Source organism: Thalassophryne amazonica, chromosome 11, assembly GCF_902500255.1.
Source record: "Thalassophryne amazonica chromosome 11, fThaAma1.1, whole genome shotgun sequence".
NCBI lineage: Eukaryota > Metazoa > Chordata > Actinopteri > Batrachoidiformes > Batrachoididae > Thalassophryne > Thalassophryne amazonica.
In genome coordinates, this window is record NC_047113.1 from 100,753,381 (window position 1) to 100,780,207 (window position 26,827).

At 42.8% G+C, this 26,827-nt stretch overlaps 1 pseudogene; it reads left to right on the top strand.

Annotated features, from left to right (window-relative positions):
- The first annotated feature begins 958 nt into the window (after positions 1-958).
- Positions 959-2,307, top strand: LOC117519937 (annotated as a pseudogene).
- Positions 2,308-26,827: the final 24,520 nt, after the last annotated feature.

Consider the following 26,827-nt stretch of genomic DNA (forward strand, 5'->3'; position numbering starts at 1 on the left):
CAGATGACCTCTGCACCCGGGAGGGAGGGGGTTTAGGCTTTTTTTTTTTTGTTAATTCCCTGTTCCACCTCCGGCTTCAGCGCGCCTTTGAGCCGTACACCATAGGCATAGCTGAGGTTTGGGGCAGTGGAATATACCCGCAGCTGGTGGCTGGTTTAAAAGTCGGAGGGGTGGCGCCGTTTTGTGCCATACGCCATTACCGCTGTTCCACTCCTCCCGGTTGACTTTTGGGGTATAGTCATGGTTGGTGACACTGGACGTACTTCCAGTTTCCCCTGCGCTGAGGGGTTGGGGTTGTTGTTTTGTTTGTTTGTTTTTTTTTCCCCAGTTTCCGCACTCAGAGTGTGACTGTGGTGTCCTCTGGGGGGGAAATGACTGTGGGACCATTTAGCCGTAGACGGCCGGGGCTGGGTCTGTTGTTAGTCATCGGGGGGGGGGGGGGGGGGGGGGGGTGTCTCCTGGGGTTTGATGGAATGGTCCTCTGGGAGGCACTGGGAGCCCCCGTGGGTGACTTTGGATCCCAGAGGGACCTCGGCTGTGGTTATTACTCCTGGAGCTGGCGAGATGTCCTCTGGGGGGTGTTGGTCCCTACATGTCGTCCGGGGGGGTGTAGATTTTTTTTTTTTGCAAGCTTAAGTTTGGGTTGTGTTTTTCTTTTCTCCTCTTCCTGGGGTTTGATGGGACGGTCCTCTGGGGGGGGGGGGGGGGGGGGGTTTGGTATGGTTGTTTGTGTTTTTCCTTTTTTTTTTTCTTTCCTCCCAGTTTGCACCCCTGGGGTTTGGTTGTGGCGTTCCCTGGGGGGTTATTGTTTTTTTGTTTTTTTTTTTTGCTTTATGACTAAGCAGACTCTAAACTAAACATAGTCAGAAGAAGGCTGAATGTACAGGTTTGAGAACTCCTGGCCAAATCTGAGCAAAGTGAATGACAGAAGCAAGAGTTGACAGAAACGAATGCAAAGATGCAGTCAGAGGTGGAGACTCTAACAGGTTTGCTAAATGAAACAGAAGGCAAGACCATCAAATTCAACAAAAGATATCTCTGCACTGGAGTGTCAGCTGCAGGATACTCAGGAGCTGCTCCAAGAGGAAATCCATTAGGCACCTTCCTTCTCCATCCGCCTAGGGCAGATGGAGGATGAGGGGAATATTTTGTGGAAGATGCTGAAAGAAAAGGAAGAGAGCAAGAAGACTGTGGAGAAGCCAGTTTCTACTCTCTAGACTCAGCTGGCTGAAAGGAAGACAAAGGCAGGATAGGACGCCTTGTCAGTAGAGGGGGCTGAAGAGGGCCTCAAGTGAGTCCAATGGGAGTTTGGACGGTGTTCAGCGGCAGCTGGAGTAGAAAAGTTCAGCCTATGGACAAACTGGATAAGACAGAAATCCATTTGCCGCAAGAGTTGGATGACCTCATGGTGGACCAGGACCACCTTCGGCAGATTGTCTCCAATCTGGAGAGGAAGCAAAAAAAAGTCTGACCAGATGTGGGCCAAAGAGAAACGTATTGCTGCTCTATATGCAGAGGAGTATGATCGTGCCGAAGCGGAGGCCAGGGAGAAGGAGACAAAAGTGTTGACCCTGGCAAGAGAGTTAAAGACTCTTACAGACCCGAAAGATGAACTTGACCGATTTAATAAAGTGCTGAAGACCGAGATGGATGACTTTGGAAAGAGTTCACAGTTTGGAGAGGTCCAGGCGTGCCATGGAGCAGCAACTGGAGGAGATGAAGATTCAGCTGGAGGAGCTGGAGGATGAACGCTGGCAATGTTTCCAGGCCCACTCTGCCAAGAAGAAATGGGAGCTGATCTGGGAGGGCTTGAAGGACTTCTTGAAGACGCTAATGAAAATCACGATAATGTCTTATAGCAGCTGAAGAAACTGCAGGCCCGAATGAAAGACCGGATGAGAGGACTGGAAGAGTTGCGAATGTCCGGGGATGAAGCAGTTAATAATGCTAAAGACAGTGATAAGAAGCTTAAAGCCATGGAGGGAGACATACTACACATCCAGGAGGAGCTGTTTACTGCAGACCGGCTCAGGGAGTGAAAGGATGAGCTCCAAGATGAGATCTATAGTCTCAACACAGAGTTCCCTGTTGGCAGAGAAGAGGCGGCTGGAAGCTCGTATCATCCAGCTGAAGGAAAAACTAGAGGAGGAGAAGCTCAACATTGAGAGGGTCAATGACCGCATGATGAGATTCACATGAGGTTGAGCAGCTGACGACGGAGCTGTCTTCAGAGCGCAGTAACGCTCGTCTCTTGGAGACAGACGTTCCCAGCTGGATCGTCAGCACACGGAGCGGAGACTGAAGCTGCAGGAGGTGTTTTTTGCTCCCAGCCAACATTCCAGCCATGGTCCCTGGAGGGGGGTGTTTTTCCTGGCCCAGGTTTGTGTGGTCGCCGGGAGGCTTCCAGTGAGGGTGGGGTACTGTTGTGGGCTGGGGTGGTTGGCTGGCTTTGTTTTTGTTTTCTGTTTCTCCCTCCAGGTGGTATGCATTCAGGACTGAGTGGCTGACGTGTGGCTGAGTATTAGCACCTCACCCTGAACACCTGAGGCTTGTTATCATGTGCAGGTCATCAGGACTCACAGCTGTGGTGTATCTGTCTTGATCAGAGCTTGCTGCACTTAAACCTTGAATGCACAGTGTGTGATTGCCGGAGACTCGACCTTGTGAGCAGACGTGTGAGATCGACGTCAGGAGAACAATCTCACCATTATGGACACAGAGACCGCTCCAGGTTTGATGCCACAGTCTGTGAAGGAGGATTGGGTGAGGTCTCACGCTCTTCAGCGCACTTCCTCAGGTAATATGTTTTTGGTGACTTTCATGAAGTAATGACAGTGGATTTGGTGTCCCTCACACCTTGTTATATTGAGCTGTTACGCTATGCTAATCGTCTAATCAGCTTCTGCTGCAGTGGAGATTTGAACGGTGAGAAGCTGAGTTATATTAAAGCCAGGAAGTGTTTGCTGATTGTGTGCACCTTTGAGCTGTGTCTCTCTGTGTGGAGAGTGTTGGACTCACCTCATGATTGCTTCCTTCGCAGACTCGGTTTGTCGCGGCCGCCTGGGGGGTGTCGGCGGGGTCCCTGGGTCTGAACTGCTGTGGCTCTGGACCGTTTGCGCTGCTGAGAGCGTGCCATGTTTCCACCTCACCAGACCGCGGACTTTTTGGGTTGTTTATCACTCCACTCACTATTATGTTTATTAAATTCTGTTACCTTTTGAACCGTGCTCTGCTTATTTTATGCTGGGTCCTGTCAAACGCTGGGTCGGTGCTTCAACCGCGTCCGACACATGACAGATGTACCTTTTAGAATTGATGGTGCCATCACAGATGTGTAAGTTGCACATGCCATGGGCATTAACACACCCTCATACCATCACAGATGCTGGCTTTTGAACTTTGCGCTGGTAACAGTCTGGATGGTCTTTTTCCTCTTATGTCCGGAGGACACAATTTCCAAAAACAATTCGAAATGTGGACTCATCAGACCACAGCACACTTTTCCACTTTGTGTCTGTCCATTTCAAATGAGCTCAGGCCCAGAGAAGGTGGTGGCATTTCTGGATGTTGTTGATGTATGGCTTTCACTTTGCATGGTAGAGTTTAACTTGCACTTGTAGATGTTGTGACAAACTGTGGTAGCTGACAATGGTTTTCTGAAGTGTTCCTGAGCCCACGCGGTAAGATCCTTTACACAATGATGTCAGTTTTTAATGCAGTGCCGGCTGAGGGATTGAAGGTCTTGGGCATCCAATGTTGATTTTCAGCCTTGCCACTTACGTGTAGAAAGTTGTCCAGATTCTCTGAGTCTTCTGATTATATTATGGACTGTAGATGATGGACTTCCTAAATTCCTTGCAATTGAACGTTGAGAAACATTGTTCTTAAAATGTTGGAATATTTTCTTCACACAGTCATTCACAAAGTGGTGATCCTCACCCCATCTTTGCTTGTGAACAGCTGAGACTTTTGGGGATGCTGCTTTTATACCCAATCATGACACTCACAATTGGTGTCATCAGTTCCCAAATGCTTATTGAGTGTTGTTAGAAGTAGAGGTGGGTGATATCGGGAATTTTGGTATTGATACGATACCAAGTAAATACAGGCCCAGTATCACCGATATCAATATCAATACCGATACTTTTTCATATTTAAGCTTCATAGGTCCAAAGGATCCAAAAGACCTAGGATAGAATTTCGCCAACCATTGTACGTGACAACAAAATTACCACTTTGCACCTTTTAAGAAGCTGATCCATTAGATACTCAGATTTCAGGTGGATTCCTGGGATATTTCAACATTGAGAAGACGTATGCGACACATGAATAGATTACTAACAGGCTTTATATTTGACTTTCAGATAAAAAAAAATTACTAACCTGAATGTTAGTTGTTTCATTAATATTCTGTTGCCTTTTAATTAGTATGCAAACGGCACATTAATAGACTGATAATGTTGCTACTTTGTTGTTTACAAACAAAGTGTCTTGTCATAGAATGGGGCCTACATGATACAACTACTGACTTCAGAAATGTTTTCATACCATTTTCTGTCCACAGTGTAATTTCTTTCAGCTCTTTAAGCAGTTATGTTGCTTCAAAAACACTGTCTTCTTACCAGCGTGAACAGCATCAGCAGCGAGTTTGTATGCATTGACCTGTGAACCGGAAGTGTTCTCACCGCGCATGTGCACTGAGAAACTCAAAACTGGCTTATTAATTTTTCCAAACTACTTTGTTGACCGAAGCTACGAGAACACGCTCACGCTTGTCTGTCATCATACTTGCTAACCTGGCGGCTCTGCCGACTCGCACTGCTCGATATCAGTAACTGTATGAATTATTCATGAATTGCACAATTCCTATTCAGACACTTCCTAATCATTAATACATGGCTAACTCATGGTGTAATAATACATACAAACATATGTTCACTTACAAATAGTTTGTTCATGGTTTACTAAGTATGAAAACAATGAGTAAACATAATGCAGGATACTATTCATTAGAAGTAAAGCATTAATTACATGTATTAGTTAATTACTTATTAAGTATGAGTCATTCTTTGTTAAATATTTGTTACTATTTCATTATGTATTTATTCATGCTTAATTAAGGCTAAATAACATGTAGTTATTATAAAGTGCTACTGAATAGTCATTATGTCAATTTGCCATAAAGACACAAATACATGTATTTTTTGTTAATGTCAAGATGTCATAGTAAGGACATCCCAAACAAATTTAATGTCAATTTGTCATGTCAAGACATTTTCTGGTAATGTCACTTTGATTAATGTCAAGTTGTCATAATAAAGACAACCCAAACAATGTCAGTTTGTCATGACAAAAACCGAATGACACTTAATGACAGCAGTCATAAACATTTATGACATTGACATAATGTTTATGACACATTCACGACTATGTCATGTAACAGTTATGACAGTGTCATGTCACTATGACGGTACCTTCAAATAAAGTGTTACCAAAATCTGTGTGGCAAACAGGCATGGTACATGATATGAGAGATACAGTGGACTATTTCTCTATACCAGGGATTTTCAAAGTGTGGGAGAGTGAGCTCCCCCTCAAATAACAAATGAATCAGAATCGCCTTTATTGTCATTGTAATTTGCATTGCAATGAGATTTGAGTGCAACTCCAAAAAGGTGCTTTCCGTGGTGCAAGTAATTTTTAGCTAAATAAAACACAGTGAAATTTAACGGTGAATTATTCAGAGTATATGTACAACTAATATAAACATAAGGTAAAATAAAATAAAATAAAATGTCGACCAAGTAAAATGTAAAACGAGAATTATATACAACTGTGGAATCATATTGCACAGGAATATTTACAGATATTGCACAAGAAACTTGAAAGGTGCGGATTACAGTAATTTGTTTTTGTTCAGTGCAGTGATCGCTCTGGGGAGAAAGCTGTCCCTGAGTCTGTTTGTCCTAGTTTTGATTGACCTATACTGTCGGCTGGAGGGTAGTAGGTCAAACAGGTGGTTGCTGGGGTGGGATGTGTCTTTGCTGACGCTGGCAGCTCTGCTGAGGTAGCGAGAGCTGGCAATGTCTTCCAGGCTGAGCCGAGAGCAACCAGTGATCTCCTGGGCCGTTTTGATCACCCTCTGCAGCGCTATCCTGTCTGCTGCTGAGCCCCCCCCGTACCACGCTGTGATGCAGTACGTCAGGATGCTCTGGATGGTGGCTCTGTAGAACAACACCAGCAGCTTCTCCTCCAGATTGTTTCAGCAGCGACAGTGGAGTCTGAGCTGAAGTCCAGGAAGAGCATCCTCACATAGCTCCCCTGGTGCTCCAGGTGGCTCAGCGTGGTGTAGAGAGCTGTGGTGATAGCGTCCTCTGTGGAGCGGTTTGCCCTGTAGGCAAACTGGTGAGGGTCCAGAGTGGGAGGCAGACAGGCTCTGATGTGCTGAGAGGCCAGTCTTTCAAAGCACTTCATGACCACAGACGTAAGTGCAACAGGCCTGTAGTCATTTATGCTCTCCACTGCTGACTTCTTGGGCACTGGAATAATGGTGGAGGATTTGAGGCAGAGTGGAATGATGGCCTGCGACAGGGACAGGTTGAAGATGCAGGTGAAAACCCCAGCCACTTGGTCAGCACACGCTTTGAGTACCTTTCCAGGTACACCATCGGGGCCGGCCACCTTCCTGGGGTTCACTGCCATTTTTAAGGAACTGTATGTGCATTTACACATTTTTACAGTCTTTGTAAACATTTTAAACACGTTTTTAAATAACTTTCCATTCTTTCACACAATTTGCACCCTTTTCAAACATTTTAAACATCTTTTTAAAGACCTTTCTATTCTTTCACACATTTTACTCTCTTTTCAAACATTTTAAACGTGTTTTTAAAGAATTTTCTATTCTTCTATTTTTATTTTTTGTCATATTTTAAACATCTTTTTTAACATTTAAACCTATCTGTGTTCTTTTAATCATCTTTGGCATCACTAACACATTTTAACATAAATAATAAGCAGGGGTCGAAGTAAGTATGTGCATCTGCTCGTTTGTGCACGTATTATTCGAGCAGTGCACGTAATTTTATACTGCACTAGCACTGGTGTAAGTAACTTTATCCAAGTTTTATCAACTATAAGCAACAGTAGAATGAACCAATAAAGGAATAAATGAGGAAAAAAAAAATTCCAGTGTGTTGTCTTCGTCTTGCCTGCGTTTTATGACTGTCACACATGGATCAAGTTGCTGTGCTATATTTGTTGTGTTCGCGCCCGCACATGTAAACAAAGAAAAGAAAAAACTGGCTGCGGTTCCTCTGTCTCCCTCTGCCCTCAAACTCTATCATCACTGTGTTATAAACCACTCACCATTTGTTTTATTATACATCTGTGTAGTTAATAAAATTATCTTCACAGACAATTAGTTCGCGCGCGCACATGAAAAAAAAAGCTGGCTGCCGCTGCGGTTCCTTTACGGAATCTGGGAGAGGTCACTTGAAGTGATATTTTTTTCTGGCCATGTTAATTTTGCGCACGTTTTCCTTTAACTAAGCCCACAAATTAGTAAAACATGTGCACGTTTTCCTTTCGTTCAAAATTAACTCCATAATATGACCTAAATTGTCATCCTCATGATGGGGAGACGCTTCACCCTCAACATCCTTTTTAATGTGCTTAAACTCCAGATGATGCCATGCTGGGTAGCTAGAGTTCTCTATATGTCCTTGTGCGCCCAAACCATGATGAAGAACCCTGACCAGATCTATTTCTAATGGGGAAATGTATTACACTGTCTCCTGGTTTGTTGGCTAATAGCCAACATTTATGTGTCAAGACAATATTGAGTGCACGTTTTACAAATTGTGGCCACGTTTAAGTAGATCGTGCCCTTGTTTCACTCAAACGATGCTTAAAACATGCGCACAATATCATAAAACGAGCGCACAATATAATAAAATGTGCGCACAATATCATAAAACGAGCGCACAATATAATAAAATGTGCGCACAATATCATAAAACGTGCGCACAATATAATAAAACATCCGCACAATATCATAAAATGTGCGCACAATATAATAAAACATGCACACATTCTCTCCAAATACAAAACATTTTGTGATGACACTTCCAGGGCTGCGTAGTTCCTTGCTCTCTCTCCCTTCAAGCTCTGTCATAATTGTGTTATAAACCAGTTACCATTTATTTTATTATACATCTGTGTAGTTAGTAAATAAAATAATCTTCATTCACGCGCACATGTGAAAAAAAAAAAAAAAACTGTCGCTACTGCTGCTGCTGCTCTCCCCTCAAACTCTCCCCAGAGAGGAAGAGTCTGACAATCAGAAGAGGAGTTTTAAGGTTGATATAAGACTGACTTTTGGTTGTGCAAGTAACTTTTTTTTGGTGCAAGTAATTTTTTGTTACTACTAACACCAGTGCAAGTAGGTTAAAAAATGTATTTCGACCCCTGATAAGGGATGGGTATTGATAATATTTCATCGATATCTATGCCATTATAATTCTCTTATCAATACCTCCTGTGAATTTTCTGTGTACTAAAAGTAGGCTTTACAGGTTTTCTATGTCAACAACATTTTATTGAGTCTTAAAGTAAATAAATATGAAATTGGTCACTGCATCCTTGATCTCTGGTGAAAAATAAAATCTGTAGTTTTTTTTCTCAAAAGCATTTCCTTTCAGACATTAATAGCATGAATGTAACTCCATACCTCTGAGCTGAGCTCTTGCAGCCGGCTGTGCTGCACATCAGCATCAATGTAATTCATAAAGCATGCAGGACATCTCATTTTGTGAGAAAAAAACAAAAAAGTTAGTCTGTTGTAGTTTGTTGTCTGTGTTACAATGGAAAGAGCTGTCATTTGATTTACAATGGTGAGTCGCTTTGAAGCTAGTAATTCCAGCTGGACTCTAACTTGACTCAGTAGAGAGCGGGGCGCCGTTTGGAGCTGTATGAATGGAACGGATGATGATTCTCGTTTCTTGCTTGCAAAAAGACAAGCGTCCCACTTAGTGACTTTAATCCACACAAAAGTGACTCACGATTGACATTTTTAAATGGTTTGAGAGGGGTTAAGAAGTGGACTTGCTGCTTCTGAAAAGCAGCGAAGCAATGAACCAACAAAGCACTGGGTCGGAGCACTTGATTGTTTCAAGCTGCAAGAACAGCTGCTATAGAAGCGGTTTATTACAGACCCACTGCAAGGTCTGCAATCATCGTAATGAAATGATAATTTTCCTGATAAAACACCCTCAAAAACAACGGCCGCTCAGAAGGATCGATAACGGAATCATTAAGCTAAAAGGCTATTGATGTCAGTGGATCAAATCATTTCTTAACGATTCTCAAAAAAAACAGTTCTCAATACCCATCCCTTGCTCCCGGAGAACCGACCAGCGTTTGAAGGACCCAGTATGAAATAAGCAGAGCATGGTACAAAGGATAACTGAATTTAATAACATAACAGTGATGTGCTACAATACAAACAAATGAGTGCGCGGTCTGCGAGGTGGAGATACGGTGCGCTCCTAGCAGCACAAACGGTCCGGAGCCAGAAACAGTTCGGACCCAAGGACCCCGCCGACACCCCCAGGTGGCCGTGACAAACCGAGTCTGTGAAAGAAGAAACCATCATGTGAGTCCACTCTCCACACACAGAGAGACCACTCAAAGGTGTACACAAACAGCAAACACTTCCTGGCTTAATCACTATCAGCTTCCCAACCTGCAGGCATGGAACACCCAGTTCACATTCTTCACTGCAGTGGAAGCTGATTAAATGACTAACATAACAGCTCAATATAATAAGGTGTGAGGGACACCACATTTACTGACTGTACTAATGTTAGTCACAAAACCTACTGTACCTCAGGAAGTGTGCTGACGAGCGTGAGACCTCACCCCCTCCTCTTTCACAGACCATGGCATCAAAACCTGGTACGGTCTCTGCATCCATGATGATGAGATGGCTCTCGAGACGACGATCTCACCCGTCTGGTCACAAGGTCGAGTCTCTGGCAAATACACACTGTGTACTCCAGCCTTAAATGCAACCATGCCCCAATCCATAGAGATGCACCACAGCTGTGAGTCCTGACGAGCTGCACATGACCAGCCTCAGGTGATCAGGGTGAGGTCCTGATAGCTCAGCCACACAGCCACTCAGTCCTGAATGCAAGCCACCTGGAAGGAAAAACAAAAGACAGAACAGAAGACAGAAACAAAAGGCAGCCAGGCACCCCCAGCCATACAACACTTCCTCAGGCATTGCACAAGTTCAGGGTTGGGGTCAGCAACACAGTTTGGGCAAGTGAAGCCTGTGTAAAATGCCTGTCAAGTGAAATGTTGACAGGTGTCAAGACATTGTCCAGGTTTTAGAACATTCCATGCATGATTTAGATTATGTTACATGAACTCACATGTTCATCGTTTCATTGTCATGTATTTGTCATTCACTCACTGAGTGCAGAGGAACAGCCATTAATCCCGCTTTGTTCTATTACACAATAATGCATAGAGTATAATTCAGTATTAATGACTCACCATGTGTGCATGTGTGTCGGGGTGCGTGTACGTCTCTCAGTGAGTGTGTAATGAGAGGTTAATGAAGGATTTGTGTTCCCACACATTACCACACAGTTTGACTTCCTGATTCAGAATGTGTCACATCAGCTGTTTGCACCTCTCTGTGGAAGAGAAGCTACTGCACTGACAAAAGCAGCCATCAGAATGCAACAGAAATGGAAAACCTTAATCATATTTTTCATGTATTTGGACCAAGAATAATAAGAAGAATGGATTTTCATTTCTTTGTTGATTGGATTTTCCCCCATGTTCTGACAGATTTAAAAAAAAAAAAGTAGCACATTGCCTGTGGGGATCCATGGGCTCTGGATTGGGCATGTTTGTAAAATAGGTAGCTGACATTTTTTCAAGGATGACAATAAATTATGCAAAGTTTCTGTTTTAGATCCTTAGACCTCAGTGGGTTTTAGAAGAACTCAACCCCTTTTTTTCCTGTTTTTCTTTTGGGTGCTCCCATTACGGGTCGCCACAGCAGATCAACAGTTGCCATCACCACATCCATAAACCTCCCCTTTGGCCTCCCTCTTCTCCTCCTGCCCAGTGGCTCCATCCTCAGCATCCTTCTCCCTATATACCCAGGGTCCCTCCTCTGCCCATGTCCAAACCATCTCAATTCCACCTCTCTGACTTTGTCTCCAAACCGTCCCACCTGAGCTGTCCCTCTGATATGTTCATTCCAAATTCCAAGTCCATTCTCGTCACTCCCATAGAGAATCAGCATCTTCAGCTCTGCCTCCTGTCTTTTTCTTAGTGCCACCATCTCTAAGCTGTACAACATAGCTGGTTTCACGACACTGTCTTGTAAACTTTCCCCTTCACGCTTGCTGATTTTCTTCTGTCACAAATTACTCCTGCCACCTTTCTCCATCCACTCCTCCCTGCCTGCACTCTCTTCTTCACTGCTCTACCACACTCTCCATTACTTTGGAAAGTTGACCCCAAGTATAGGAGACCGTAGAGTCTCGTTTGAACCCTCCATGATATTACGGGATTTGACCACTTACGAGGACCTCCATTTAATATATACACAACATAACTTCACACGGATAAATGGTGTACAGTTTTGTTTTCGGCTGCAACCACCGAAACAGTCGTGAAAAGTTATTTATTCATTTATTTTTTTTGGTTTGTGGTGGAGAAGAAAAATCAAGGAGGTAAGAGGCATCATGTTGATAAGTATTAGCCTACTCAGCTAACCACAGTAGCTCCGTTGTCTCGCCTGCAAAGTCACCTCGACACGTTTGCTCTCTGGATCATAAACAAACTACAACACATGTCTACTTTCCCACCGCATCGTCATTTTTTTTTCTTTGCATTTTCACTTTGTTTGCATGTAATTTTTGCCCAAAACCCCATTGAAAATGCCATGGTTTGTACCTCAGAAGTAGAGAACTTACATTAAATGCGTCATATTTTACCCCTTTAGCGCCCGCCCCCAAATGAGACTGCACTGCCCTATTGAAACTCATGAAATTCAAGTACAGTGGGGAAAATAAGTATTTGACCCCCTGTCAGTTTTGCAGGTTTTCCCACCTACAAAGAATGGAGAGGTCTGTAATTTTTTTATTGTAGGTACACTTCAACTGTGAGAGACAGAATCTAAAAAAAAAAAAAATCCAGAAAATCACATTGTACGATTTTTAAATAATTAATTTGCATGTTGTTGCATAAAATAAGTATTTGATCCCCTACCAACCAGCAAGCATTCTGGCTCTCACAGACCTGTTCGTTTTTCTTTAAGAAGCCCTCTTATGCTGCACTCTTTACCTGTATTAATTGCACCTGTTTGAACTCGTTACCTGTATAAAAGTCACCTGTTCACACACTTAGTCAATCACACTCCAACCTGTCCACCATAGACAAGACCAAAGAGCTGTCTAAGGACACCAGGGACAAAACTGTAGACCTGCACAAGGCTGGGATGGACTACAGGACAACAGGCAAGCAGCTTGGCAGAAGACAACAGTTGTTATGATTATTTATTAGAAAGTGGAAGAAACACAAGATTTTTCAATTTTTTTTTCAATTTATTTTCATTTATATAGCACCAAATCACAACAGAGTTGCCTCAAAGTGCTTTACACAGGTAAGGTCTAACCTTACCAACCCCCAGAGCAACAGTGGTAAGGAAAAACTCCCTCTGAGGAAGAAACCTCAAGCACACCAGACTCAAAGGGGTGACCCTCTGCTTGCAAGATGACTGTCAATCTCCCTCGGTCTGGGATTCCATGCAAGATCTCACTTTGTGGGGTAAGGATGATTCTGAGAAAGCTCAGAACTACACAGGAGGACCTGGTCAATGACCTGAAGAGAGCTGGGACCACAGTCACAAAGATTACATTAGTAACACATGATGCTGTCATGGTTTAAAATCCCGCAAGGTCCCCCTGCTCAAGCCAGTACATCTCCAGGCCCATTTGAAGTTCACCAGTGACCATCTGGATGATCCAGAGGAGGCATGGGAGAAGGTCATGTGGTCAAATGAGACCAGAATAGAGCTTTTTGGAATCAACTCCACTTACCATGTTTAGAGGATGAGAACAACCCCAAGAAATCCATCCCAACCGTGAAGCATGGGGGTGGAAACATCATACGCTAGGGGTGCTCTTCAGCAAAGGGGCCAGGATGACTGCACCATACTGAAGGGAGGATGGATGGGGTCATGTATTGCGAGATTTTGGCAAACAACCTCCTTCCCTCAGTAAGAGCATTGAAGATGGGGCATGGCTCTGTCTTCCAGCATGACAATGACCTCAAACACACAGTCAGGGCAACTAAGGAGGGGCTCTGTAAGAAGCATTTCAAGGTCCTGGAGTGGCCTGGCCAGTCTCCAGACCCAAACTCAATAGAAAATCTTTCGAGGGAGCTGAAACTCCAAACCTGAAAGATTTGGAGAAGATCTGTATGGAGGAGTGGACCAAAATCCCTGTTGCAGTGTGTGAAAACTTGGTCAAGAACTACAGGAAACGTCTGACCTCTGTAATGGTAGACAAATGTTTCTGTACCAATTGTTAAGCTCTGTTTTTCTAGGGGGTCAAATACTTATTTTATGCAACAACATGCAAATTAATTATTTAAAAATCATACAAAGTGATTTTCTGGATCTTTTTTTTTTTTATTCTGTCTCTCACGGATGAAGTGTACCTACAATAAACAATACAGACCTTTCCATGCTTTGTAGGTGGGAAAACCTGCAAAACTTACAGGGGGTCAAATATTTATTTTCCCCACTGTACTTTCAGCACTTCTACACCGCACTATTCCACTGGGCTCCTTCTCATTCACACACATGTACTCAGTCTTGCTCGTACTGAGTTTCATTCCCCTTGTCTCCAGAGCATATCTCTGTTTTTCTAGGCTAGACTCAGCCTGCTAATTACAGATTTTCTATGCTGTGTTTACACATAACGACAGCAAGTCACGAATGCCACGAAGTATACCGTCTTGGTCGCTGATCACGAATGTGATGATTTGAGGCAGAGGCGTCAGGTGTCCTCAGGAACTGCTGCATCCTGTTACCATGCATTTCAATTAATGGCACGTGTTGCTGGCAAATTATCAGGAACTATTACACACAGTCAAGAATAATGTTCCGCAATGTTGCGATGTTGCGCTATTGCGCGTAACAGCACATCAAGTTCTGTAATGTTGTGAATGAGGCAAATTGTCTCCACACACACACCCATATTCATCCATCAGTTGCTGAACAATTCAGATCGCTCCAGTTAAATCCACAACAGAAGAACTTTGTGACTGCATGCTTAGTTGGGCTCTGTGCCATGGAATGGCACAGAAAGGAGGAGGAGACGGACTGAGCCAAATGTGTGGCTTCACACGACTCTTGTCTCACTCGTTTTCCAAACTACAGGCACATGGAGCAGGTGGAACACCTGCAGGAGCATGTTGAGGAGCATTGGAACGAGACTTTTAGCCGACTTCAGCATACTGCAGCAATGAAACTGAATGCGGTGCAGCAGGGTTTAATTGTGCACATGTCAGAGAAGAATGCTGTCAGGCTCTATTAAGGATCACCATTAATCGATGGTGATGGATCAACACACTCAGTTGCGACCTCCACGACATGAGGCGAAATGAGGGTGGTGCGTAACATTTGTGGAAGATTTTTTGACAGCCATAAACACGCTCCACGAAAATCACAAATATCACGCACCAACACGGACTATTAAGAAACCTATTTAGATGTGTTAAGTCACGTGAAGAATGTCAGGAATGTGCCAAGAATGACGCAAATATGACAGCTGTTTAAACACACCATTAATGTTAATTTACTGTCTTAATGTAATTATAAGTTGTTTAGGTTCTTGTTATCATATACACTCTATTATTATTATTATTACTTCTATTTTGTCATTTTATTTTTTAATGGACCACAATGGAAATAAGTGTTTTCACTTTCTTGTGTCATCCATGTATTTTAACGTATTTACAATTGTATTATGTACTTACATAAGGATATGATTCCTTCTTTATGTTCTCTAATGCCATATACCAACACAGTGCAGAGTAGCTACCTAAACTCTGTAAGGGAGATAGAGTATCTCGTCAATAGTTTTACATCCTCATTGAAGACAACTTTGGATGCTGTAGCTCCTCTGAAAAAGAGAGCTTTAAATCAGAAGTGTCTGACTCCGTGGTATAACTCACAAACTCGTAGCTTAAAGCAGATAACCCGTAAGTTGGAGAGGAAATGGCGTCTCACTAATTTAGAAGATCTTCACTTAGCCTGGAAAAAGAGTCTGTTGCTCTATAAAAAAGCCCTCCGTAAAGCTAGGACATCTTTCTACTCATCACTAATTGAAGAAAATAAGAACAACCCCAGGTTTCTTTTCAGCACTGTAGCCAGGCTGACAAAGAGTCAGAGCTCTATTGAGCTGAGTATTCCATTAACTTTAACTAGTAATGACTTCATGACTTTCTTTGCTAACAAAATTTTAACTATTAGAGATAAAATTACTCATAACCATCCCAAAGACGTATCGTTATCTTTGGCTGCTTTCAGTGATGCCGGTATTTGGTTAGACTCTTTCTCTCCGATTGTTCTGTCTGAGTTATTCTCATTAGTTACTTCATCCAAACCATCAACATGTTTATTAGACCCCATTCCTACCAGGCTGCTCAAGGAAGCCCTACCATTATTTAATGCTTCGATCTTAAATATGATCAATCTATCTTTGTTAGTTGGCTATGTACCACAGGCTTTTAAGGTGGCAGTAATTAAACCATTACTTAAAAAGCCATCACTTGACCCAGCTATCTTAGCTAATTATAGGCCAATCTCCAACCTTCCTTTTCTCTCAAAAATTCTTGAAAGGGTAGTTGTAAAACAGCTAACTGATCATCTGCAGAGGAATGGTCTATTTGAAGAGTTTCAGTCAGGTTTTAGAATTCATCATAGTACAGAAACAGCATTAGTGAAGGTTACAAATGATCTTCTTATGGCCTCGGACAGTGGACTCATCTCTGTGCTTGTTCTGTTAGACCTCAGTGCTGCTTTTGATACTGTTGACCATAAAATTTTATTACAGAGATTAGAGCATGCCATAGGTATTAAAGGCACTGCGCTGCGGTGGTTTGAATCATATTTGTCTAATAGATTACAATTTGTTCATGTAAATGGGGAATCTTCTTCACAGACTAAAGTTAATTATGGAGTTCCACAAGGTTCTGTGCTAGGACCAATTTTATTCACTTTATACATGCTTCCCTTAGGCAGTATTATTAGACGGTATTGCTTAAATTTTCATTGTTACGCAGATGATACCCAGCTTTATCTATCCATGAAGCCAGAGGACACACACCAATTAGCTAAACTGCAGGATTGTCTTACAGACATAAAGACATGGATGACCTCTAATTTCCTGCTTTTAAACTCAGATAAAACTGAAGTTATTGTACTTGGCCCCACAAATCTTAGAAACATGGTGTCTAACCAGATCCTTACTCTGGATGGCATTACCCTGACCTCTAGTAATACTGTGAGAAATCTTGGAGTCATTTTTGATCAGGATATGTCATTCAAAGCGCATATTAAACAAATATGTAGGACTGCCTTTTTGCATTTACGCAATATCTCTAAAATCAGAAAGGTCTTGTCTCAGAGTGATGCTGAAAAACTAATTCATGCATTTATTTCCTCTAGGCTGGACTATTGTAATTCATTATTATCAGGTTGTCCTAAAAGTTCCCTAAAAAGCCTTCAGTTAATTCAAAATGCTGCAGCTAGAGTACTGACGGGGACTAGAAGGAGAGAGCATATCTCACCCATATTGGCCTCTCTTCATTGGCTTCCTGTTAATTCTAGAATAGAATTTAAAATTCTTCTTCTTACTTATAAGGTTTTGAATAATCAGGTCCCATCTTATCTTAGGGACCTCGTAGTACCATATCACCCCAATAGAGCGCTTCGCTCTCAGACTGCAGGCTTACTTGTAGTTCCTAGGGTTTGTAAGAGTAGAATGGGAGGCAGAGCCTTCAGCTTTCAGGCTCCTCTCCTGTGGAACCAGCTCCCAATTCAGATCAGGGAGACAGACACCCTCTCTACTTTTAAGATTAGGCTTAAAACTTTCCTTTTTGCTAAAGCTTATAGTTAGGGCTGGATCAGGTGACCCTGAACCATCCCTTAGTTATGCTGCTATTGACGTAGACTGCTGAGGGGTTCCCATGATGCACTGTTTCTTTCTCTTTTTGCTCTGTATGCACCACTCTGCATTTAATCATTAGTGATCGATCTCTGCTGCCCTCCACAGCATGTCTTTTTCCTGGTTCTCTCCCTCAGCCCCAACCAGTCCCAGCAGAAGACTGCCCCTCCCTGAGCCTGGTTCTGCTGGAGGTTTCTTCCTGTTAAAAGGGAGTTTTTCCTTCCCACTGTAGCCAAGTGCTTGCTCACAGGGGGTCGTTTTGACCGTTGGGGTTTTACATAATTGTTGTATGGCCTTGCCTTACAATATAAAGCGCCTTGGGGCAACTGTTTGTTGTGATTTGGCGCTATATAAAAAAAATTGATTGATTGATTGATTTGAACTTACTAAATAAAATCACATGATTTACTGCCACATGCTGGAATGGTGTGAGTGAAACAGGTTTGGACAGTGAACACTGAAATCTGTTTTGGAGTTGAGCATCATCAAGCTCATGGATGCTGAGTGTTGTCTAACATGCACACACGGATGGTCTTCATTGCCATGAGCTGATATAATGTTTGAAACCACCACCTGCTGCAGAGAAAGATTTGTTCCACTTCAATTTTAGAGTTTTATAACCTTTAGTGGCCTTCCACTGCTACCTGTGTAGAGTCATTATCAGTCATGAAAAACAACAGTAATCAAACTAAAATAAGGCTTCACTGCATTCCACTGAGCTTCAAAAAGAATCTGTCCAAAAAAAGCAACATGGAGCGGAAACACCACAAACTGGTGGTGTTTTTGTCGGTTTTAGTGTTTCCATGGCGATAGCATTGCGTAGCTTCTCACAGCTGATTGTTTGAGTAGTCAGAACAGTGTGAACATGTTTCATGTTCCCCATTAAAAGTTTTTACCAACTGTGTGTGCATTTAAAAAGTAGTGTGAAGTGTGTGCTCACAACCTGGCACCAGTGAGCTGCTTTCTCACAGTGCCGCATCAGTCACCACTTGGTAACAGTTGCTAGGCACAGAATGGTCAAGCTCCATCTCTGTCTTGTCTTTCTGAATGATCAGTAGCTTCCAACAGAGTTCAGCTTCATACTTTTAAATCTGCTGCATGCAGTCTGATTCCAAAGCTTCAGCTGTGACTGACAATGTTGGCGGCGTGCCCTGTTACACTTGTTTATTTTCTGTCTTTTTGTTGTCTTGTGTATGCATGGCTGTGTGTAGGTGCATGATCTTTGACACATTCATATTTCTACAGTATGTGGGTGTGGCCCTCCCCTGTCTTAGATGTCTTGGTGTGGTGTTCTTTATGTCTCCTGGTCTTCTCTATCCACAGTCCTTATGGCTAGTATTCAATTTATTCATATTATATAGCTCCAATCACAACAGAGATGCCTCAAGGCGCTTCACACAAAACAATTAAAAAACAAATTAAAATGAATAAAGAGATAGGGGGTGGCGGCCAAGTGGTTAAAGCGCTTGGTTTCAGTGCAGAAGGTTCTGGGTTCAAATTACACCCCTGGCACATTTCTCCATGTAATGTGGAGTTGTGTCAGGAAGGGCATCTGGCGTAAAACCACCTTGGATTTGCTGTGGTGACTCCGAGTGCAACCAAGGGAGCAGCCGAAGGGACTTACTTTTACTGACTTACTAAAAAGATTTTAAAAAACACAGTAAAAAAAGGGGGAAAAAAAGCATAGTAACATAATATACCAGTATGCTAGCCATGCAAAAGGGAAAATAAGTGCATCTTAAGTCTGGACTTGAAAGTCTCCACAGAATCTGACTGTTTTATTGATGCAGGGAGATCATTCCACAGAACAGGGGCACGATAAGAGAAAGCTCTGTGACCCGCAGACTTCTTATTCACCCTAGGGACACAAGGTAATCCTGCATCCTGCGAACGCAGAGCCTGGGACGGTACGTAAGGTTTAATTAGGTCAGCTAGGTAGGGAGGTGCCAGTTCATGAACAGTTTTATAGGTTCGTAGCAGAACCTTAAAATCTGATCTCACGGGGACAGGAAGCCAGTGAAGAGATGCCAAAATGGGTGTAATGTGGTCAAACTTTCTGCTTTGTGTCAAAAGCCTGGCAGCAGCATTTTGAACCAATTGGAGAGCCCTAATGCTGGACTGCGGTAAACCAGAAAATAGAACATTGCAATAATCCAATCTAGAATAGACAAATGCATGAATCAGGGTCTCAGCATCAGCCATAGACAGGATGGGACACATCTTTGCTATATTTCGCAGATGGAAGAAATTGTATTCTCAGTGGTTATCAGTTTCCCTGTGTAAATGGTCAGATTTGTCATTTTGTTTTCACTTCTTTCCTTCTGAGTTCAGTATTTATTTTCTGTTTTCAGTTTTGGGTCTTATTGTTCTCTTACCTTGGGGTGTCAGTTTATTTTTGGATCGTTTTGTATTTCTGTTCTTTACAGTGGTCACTTGTTTAGAGTTGTTCTGAATGCCGTTGATTTCTTCAGTAAATACTGTCATGGTTATGCTTTGTGTTCAGGTCTGTGTATATGGGGGATGCCACCATCTGGCGTTCGGTTTGTGTATTACATGTTGGGTGTTTTCACTCACTTCCTCCCGTGGTCCAGCATTTCCTTTTTCATTTGTCACCACTGGTGATAATCAGTTCTTTTGCATTTAAGCCTCATTCGTTGGCCTCCTCGCTGCCGGTCAGTTGTGTCTGTTTTGTGCTTTTGGAATCACAGTGTAACACTTCTAAGTGTAAGTGTTTTTCTCTCAATCAATTTTGACAGCTGGGGTTTTGATTTTCATATGGTTGGGTTGTTCCATTGTGACTATTAGTTTTTTTGTCTCTACAAAAGTCTTTCGTTGCATTTTTTGGTCTTATTACAAAAGACTCTTGTTGCATGTTTTTTGGTACTTGTGGTTATTTTGGATTTTGGTCTTACTACAGACTCCTAATGCCTTTTTGGTTCTGATTGTCTTTTTTGGAATTTTGTCACCTTACAAAGACTCTCATTGCATTTTTGATTTGGCCACCAGGGACTGTGTTCACATTCATTACCATCTGGAAAATAAAACACTTGTTATACTAATTCATCTGTGTCTGCTGCCTGCATCTGGGTCCAGTCTTTGTCTCCTCAGTGGTTTAAACTGTAACAGACAGCAGTTGTTTTCCTCACACTACAGTACTTTTTTTTTTTTTTTCACGCAGGTAACACAGTATTAGGAGTTGTCAGGTATTAGAGGGTGCAGTCACTTGTGCAGCACATCACCACATCCACCACACTACAGAATCCCCCCGGCTCCTGGATGGTAACCATCCACAGAGACAACTAGTCCATCTCCATTTCTCTAAAGTAGCAACATGACAGTGTCCATGTTTTTATACACTGTCACTTCAAACTCGTACCTTAAACCCATTTCAGACACCATAGTCTTTGATAATGAATCACTGTGTGATGGGTTTTCCTCCTTTATCAGCCATGATGTTTTTAAAATTTCATTAAAAATAACTAAACATGCCAGCAATGAGGCTTAATGGTTAGTACTCCTGCCTCACAGCAAGAAGGTCATGGTTTCCCTTCCCACTTGGGGCCTTTTTCTGTGGAGATTGCATGTTCTCTTCGTGGATTACTACCGGATGCTCCGGCGTCTTCCAAAATCCAAAGACATGCAGGTTAGATGAATCGGAAACTTTAAAATTGTCTGTAGGTGTGCATGTGGGTGTGAATGTGTTTGTTTGTCTTGTCTGTGGCCCTGTGACAGACTGGTGTTCTGTCCAGGGTGTACCCCGCCTCACACCCTGTGACTGCTGGGAAAGGGTTCCGCCCCACTGTGACCCTTAATTGGAGTAAGCAGGTATCGAAACTGGATGGATGGATGGATGGATGGATGGATGGATGGATGGATGGATGGAAAACTAAACATTTATCGAGTTTCAAAACTCATTAAAAATAATAATAAATTCATCTTTGCCAGTTTTCTTCTGACATAAAAACACAAACCATTTATTTGTTGCTCCTCATTTTAAAATAAAATAATTACAAAAAAATGATTAAATACAACAATTTGGACATAAATTGTAGATGTCTGCCAAAAAGAAATGTAGTTTTAAAGGGTCAAAAGTGTTGTGTGGGCCGCTGAAGAGGAGGTACTGCTGGCCCACCACCACAAGATGGCGCCCTGCTTGAAGTGCGGGCTTCAAGCACGAGAGGGCGTCGGAGCGACCAGGAGTGACAGCTGTCACTCATCATCCGTACCAGCTGTCACTCATCCACTACTCATCACCACCACCATAAAGGCCGGACTGCAACTCCACCTCCCCGCCGAGAAATCAACTACCAATCAGGTAATTTTCTCTGCTGACTCAAAACGTTGAGTAATAATCTGAACTTCTTTTGCAGCCGTTTTCCTGTGGTGTTTGCCTTATCTGTGGGATTGGCATTTGGTGTGATCAGTGACGGCTTCGCTTCACACTCCAATCAGATAAGTGGTTAGACAGGAGCTGCACGAGTGTGTGATTGGAGGTGGAGGTTCTCCCTCCTTTACTGAATACAGACTGTGGGATTACTGAGTGTGCGACCTCACACTCATCTGGACTGTCTCTGTTCTCTGCCAGCAGTACTGGGTCTGACTGCTGAAGACAGCGGCCACCTGGGGCGCAGGGCTTGGCGGCTCCGGTGTTCTTCAGCTCCGTTGGCGGTGGAAGCTGTGTGGATCCAGCTTTTCTCTCGCCAGGCGTCTTCTATCGTCAAGCCTGCCCACACGTCACCTGGTGTATGATTGACAGTCACTGTATTGTTATTGTCTGTACATCGTTGTGTGATTCACAACATTAAATTGTTACTTTTTGGCTTATCCATTGTCCGTTCATTAACGCCCCCTGTTGTGGGTCCGTGTCACGACACTTTCACAACAAAAAGGGTTTGTTTATATTTAATCATACATTTAATTATGAAAAGTATGAGTGATATTATTAGAAGTCATAGCCACACAGATGTACCCACATTCGGGGGGTAGTGACAAACCGGCTGAATGTATGGATGGTTGCCAAAATGATGCAGTGTGATTCTGCAGTGTGGTGGATGCTGCAATGAGCACACACTCCCAGACCTGATCTGGTGTGCCTATAATTGTCGTACCATGGTGAAACAAAATGTCAATAAGTTTGTTTTATTTTTATTTTTTGCTGTACTGATTGTTCTGGGTTGACACCACATATCCGGTACAGAGGCACAACTATACTGAAAAATATGGTCCAAATATTATTTCATTGTGTGCTGAGGTTGGTACTTTAAATGTGCTGACTTGACCTTTGTGCAGGCAAATACAGTGACCATCAAGCACCACTCTGACACCGCATTAGATTAGCTGATACTCTGATATATCGAGTTCTATCATCTTCCTGAAATACCTCCAGACACATCAATAAAACCCAGTAGAGCTGCACTTTGCCTCCTACATTTCAAGCATGAAACGGAGCTTGATGTCAGTCTAAAGTACTCAATGTGAAACAAATGACTCTCAGATGTAACCCAGATGAACTCTGAGCAACTCTGACAGAAACTTTATATCTTTATGTCTCTCTATATGACTTCAGTGACCACAAGGCGAACTTAGCACACAGACACTTGATATGGATGTACAACATCTGAGTCTACTGAGGACCACAAGGCTGCCAGCAGATCGTGATGGATCCAAATGACTTCAGTTGAATGCTCTTTTGTGTGTGTGTGTGTGTGTGTGTGTGTGTGTGTGTGTGTGTGTGTGTGTGTGTGTGTGTGTGTGTGTGTGTGTGTGTCGGGGATTGGAGTTACACAAATGTCTTCTTTGCTACAAAACAAGCATTATGTTGCACAGGGATTGATAGCCAGAGCCAGAGAGAGTAGGTTTTTTTTTTTTTTTTTGTGACTTTGTACTGTCTGAGTAAAGAATTCATGCAGTACAGAATGTACATGTTTCAGATGATGTGTTCTGGGAACCGAACAGGCTCAACAGAAAAAAAATAATGGCCGGTGTAAGAGTATATCTTACGCCCTATGGCTGCTGGGATAGGCTACGGTTCCCCTGTGACCCTAAAGTGGAGTAAGTGGGTACACAAAATGGATGGATGGATGATTTGAGTGTTGTTCATGTGGTTGTTGCACAGTTGTACCGGACAAAAAAAAACCCGTAGGTGGACTGTTTTAATTATTTTAGTTTCCATGGTAATTGATTGTTATAATAAAAATGGTTCTTTGTTCATTTTTTTTGGGGGGGGGGGCACTCTGCGGGGGTTTCACTCAGGGAGTAATTCCGTGTAGGTCTGCCACTGTTTTAACGCACCCTGCTGGAATGCCATGTGAGTCCAGAATGTGTTTACCACGGTGCATTGTTCAGTGTTGTTAGCTATTGTGCATAGTTACTCCAAAAATATTAGTCTCATCAATGTTCTGTTGTGGTGGCATTCATCCTTGACCCAAAATACATAATTGGCAAATGTCAGGTCTTCCCAGTTTGTCCGTGATCAAATTTAAACACACGCATGCAGAGCTTCTTGTCTTTTCCATATTCTGCCGCAAGCAGGTGCTTTTATTTTTACATACCCACAAACAGAGAGGATGATGGAACACTTTGTCTGCTTTGTCCCAGTTCAACCAGCTATAAATGGGTACCAGCACAGGCTGGGGAAGTATCATGTGATGGACTCACATCCTGTCCAAGGTGAGTTGCAGATGCTCTCGTGATGTGATGTATGAGGTAAAGTAACATAAAACCATGCCATTGTACAAAGACATGTAGACCTGACTTTGCGCTGGACAAGCCTTGGGACAAAGCAGCATGATTATGTACACAAGTAACTCATTGTTGAAGACCTCAGAAAGTGAAACAAAAAAAGATTGGCACCAATATGTCGCCTGACTGTTCCAGATCAAGGAGAAAAAAATGGACCATGTTTGTCTGGGTGGCCATCAGTCACATCCCAAATGAGGTGAGTGAGGAGATGGACGCAGCAATGTACAGCACCAGCTCCACCAACCTGACCTTTGAAAGCACAGGAGAATGATTATTAATATCTGAGGCCATTTTCCAGTTTTCTTCTGGAAAACAGAAATTTGTCATTTCAATAATTCCATGTTTCATGTTACACTTCCATTTACTTAAATGTGCAGTGGTCATCTTATGTGTGATTATCACAATCACAGTGGAATAGAGGATGTCAGCACAGGGTCTGTTTGTACTTCTGTCCATCTGTCCTGACCTTATAGGACAAGCTTCATCAAAACCAGTGAATAGATCCACATGACAATTGATGTGGGTCTGTTAGTGGTTAGCATTGTTGCCTCATAGCAACAAGGTCATGGGATCACTTCCCACATGGCACGTTTCTTTGTGGAATGTTCTCCCTGTCTTTGTGTGAGTTCTCTTCAGGTGCTCCAGCTTCCTCACACATCCAAAGACAAGCAGGTTCAGTGAATTGGAAAACTATCAATAGGAGTGTGAGAATAAGCAGGTATATAAAATGAATGAATTAATGAATGAATGATTCATCATTTGAAGAATCATTTGTTTTTAACTGTCATAATGGTTTGTGCTTCATTGCTTTCCGTTTTTTTTTTTTTTTTGTTTGTTTTCAGAAATTCCAGCCATAATCTCCAGGAGATCTTTTATCCCTGCAGTGGTTTCATCCCAGAAATGGACACCGATTTGTTGAATCAGTGAAAAATGGGGACGGAACATTTGCTCCATCAACTCAGCCCCACAGTGTCTCATTGACACCTGCAAGTTATACTGTCACAAAAGCTCCCTAAAGCATGTGTCAGGATGACCCTCAAAGTGCAGATGCAGTTTATGTTTAGAGTTCTATGGTGATCACCGACAGTAAGAACATTCCTGTGTCACTATGACCTGGGTCACATAAAAGGCCCAGAAAAACACAAAATTAAACAGTTTTATGTTATTCAGTCTCTCAAGTTTCTTCTTCTTTTCATTACACTGGTGGTTGGCTCTCACTGCGGTATTGTATCACTTCCTGTTCCGGAGCACAGCGGTGTTTTGCTGTATCTGTTAGCTGTTTAATCTGCGCAGTTAGATTGATCTAGTTAACTAGATAACGATTTGTTTCACAGTGTAATCTTAACGTGCCTTAACTAAAGCACTCCCTCTGCTGAATCACCTCTAAATTATTTACACATTATTCACTTTGTGTGTTTTTAGGAATACGCTAGCTTAGCGCAGCTACTAGCTCTTAGCCGGTTTAGCATGGCGGCTTCTCCTATCTCTCCTGCACTTTTCTGCTCTGGGTGTGAAATGTTTAGTTATTCCTCGGCCTCCTTTAGCAGTAATGGTACTTGTAATAAGTGTAGCTTATTTGTAGCTTTGGAGGCCAGGCTGGGCGAATTGGAGACTCGGCTCCGCACCGTGGAAAATTCTACAGCTAGCCAGGCCCCTGTAGTCGGTGCGGACCAAGGTAGCTTAGCCGCCGTTAGTTTCCCTCTGGCAGATCCCGAGCAGCCGGGAAAGCAGGCCGACTGGGTGACTGTGAGGAGGAAGCATAGCCCTAAACAGAAGCCCCGTGTACACCGCCAACCCGTTCACATTTCTAACCATTTTTCCCCACTCAACGACACACCCGCCGAGGATCAAACTCTGGTTATTGGCAACTCTATTTTGAGAAATGTGAAGTTAGCGACACCAGCAACCATAGTCAATTGTCTTCCGGGGGCCAGGGCAGGCGACATTGAAGGAAATTTGAAACTGCTGGCTAAGGCTAAGCGTAAATTTGGTAAGATTGCAATTCACGTCGGCAGTAATGACACCCGGTTACGCCAATTGGAGGTCACTAAAATTAACATTGAATCGGTGTGTAACTTTGCAAAAACAATGTCGGACTCTGTAGTTTTCTCTGGGCCCCTCCCCAATCGGACCGGGAGTGACATGTTTAGCCGCATGTTCTCCTTGAATTGCTGGCTGTCTGAGTGGTGTCCAAAAAATGAGGTGGGCTTCATAGATAATTGGCAAAGCTTCTGGGGAAAACCTGGTCTTGTTAGGAGAGACGGCATCCATCCCACTTTGGATGGAGCAGCTCTCATTTCTAGAAATCTGGCAAATTTTCTTAAATCCTCCAAACCATGACTATCCAGGGTTGGGACCAGGAAGCAGAGTTGTAGTCTTACACACCTCTCTGCAGCTTCTCTCCCCCTGCCATCCCCTCATTACCCCATCCCCGTAGAGACGGTGCCTGTTCCCAGACCACCAACAACCAGTAAAAATCTATTTAAGCATAAAAATTCAAAAAGAAAAAATAATATAGCACCTTCAACTGCACCACAGACTAAAACAGTTAAATGTGGTCTATTAAACATTAGGTCTGTCTCTTCTAAGTCCCTGTTAGTAAATTATATAATAATTGATCAACATATTGATTTATTCTGCCTTACAGAAACATGGTTACAGCAGGATGAATATGTTAGTTTAAATGAGTCAACACCCCCGAAAGTCACACTAACTGCCAGAATGCTCGTAGCACGGGCCGAGGCGGAGGATTAGCAGCAATCTTCCATTCCAGCTTATTAATTAATCAAAAACCCAGACAGAGCTTTAATTCATTTGAAAGC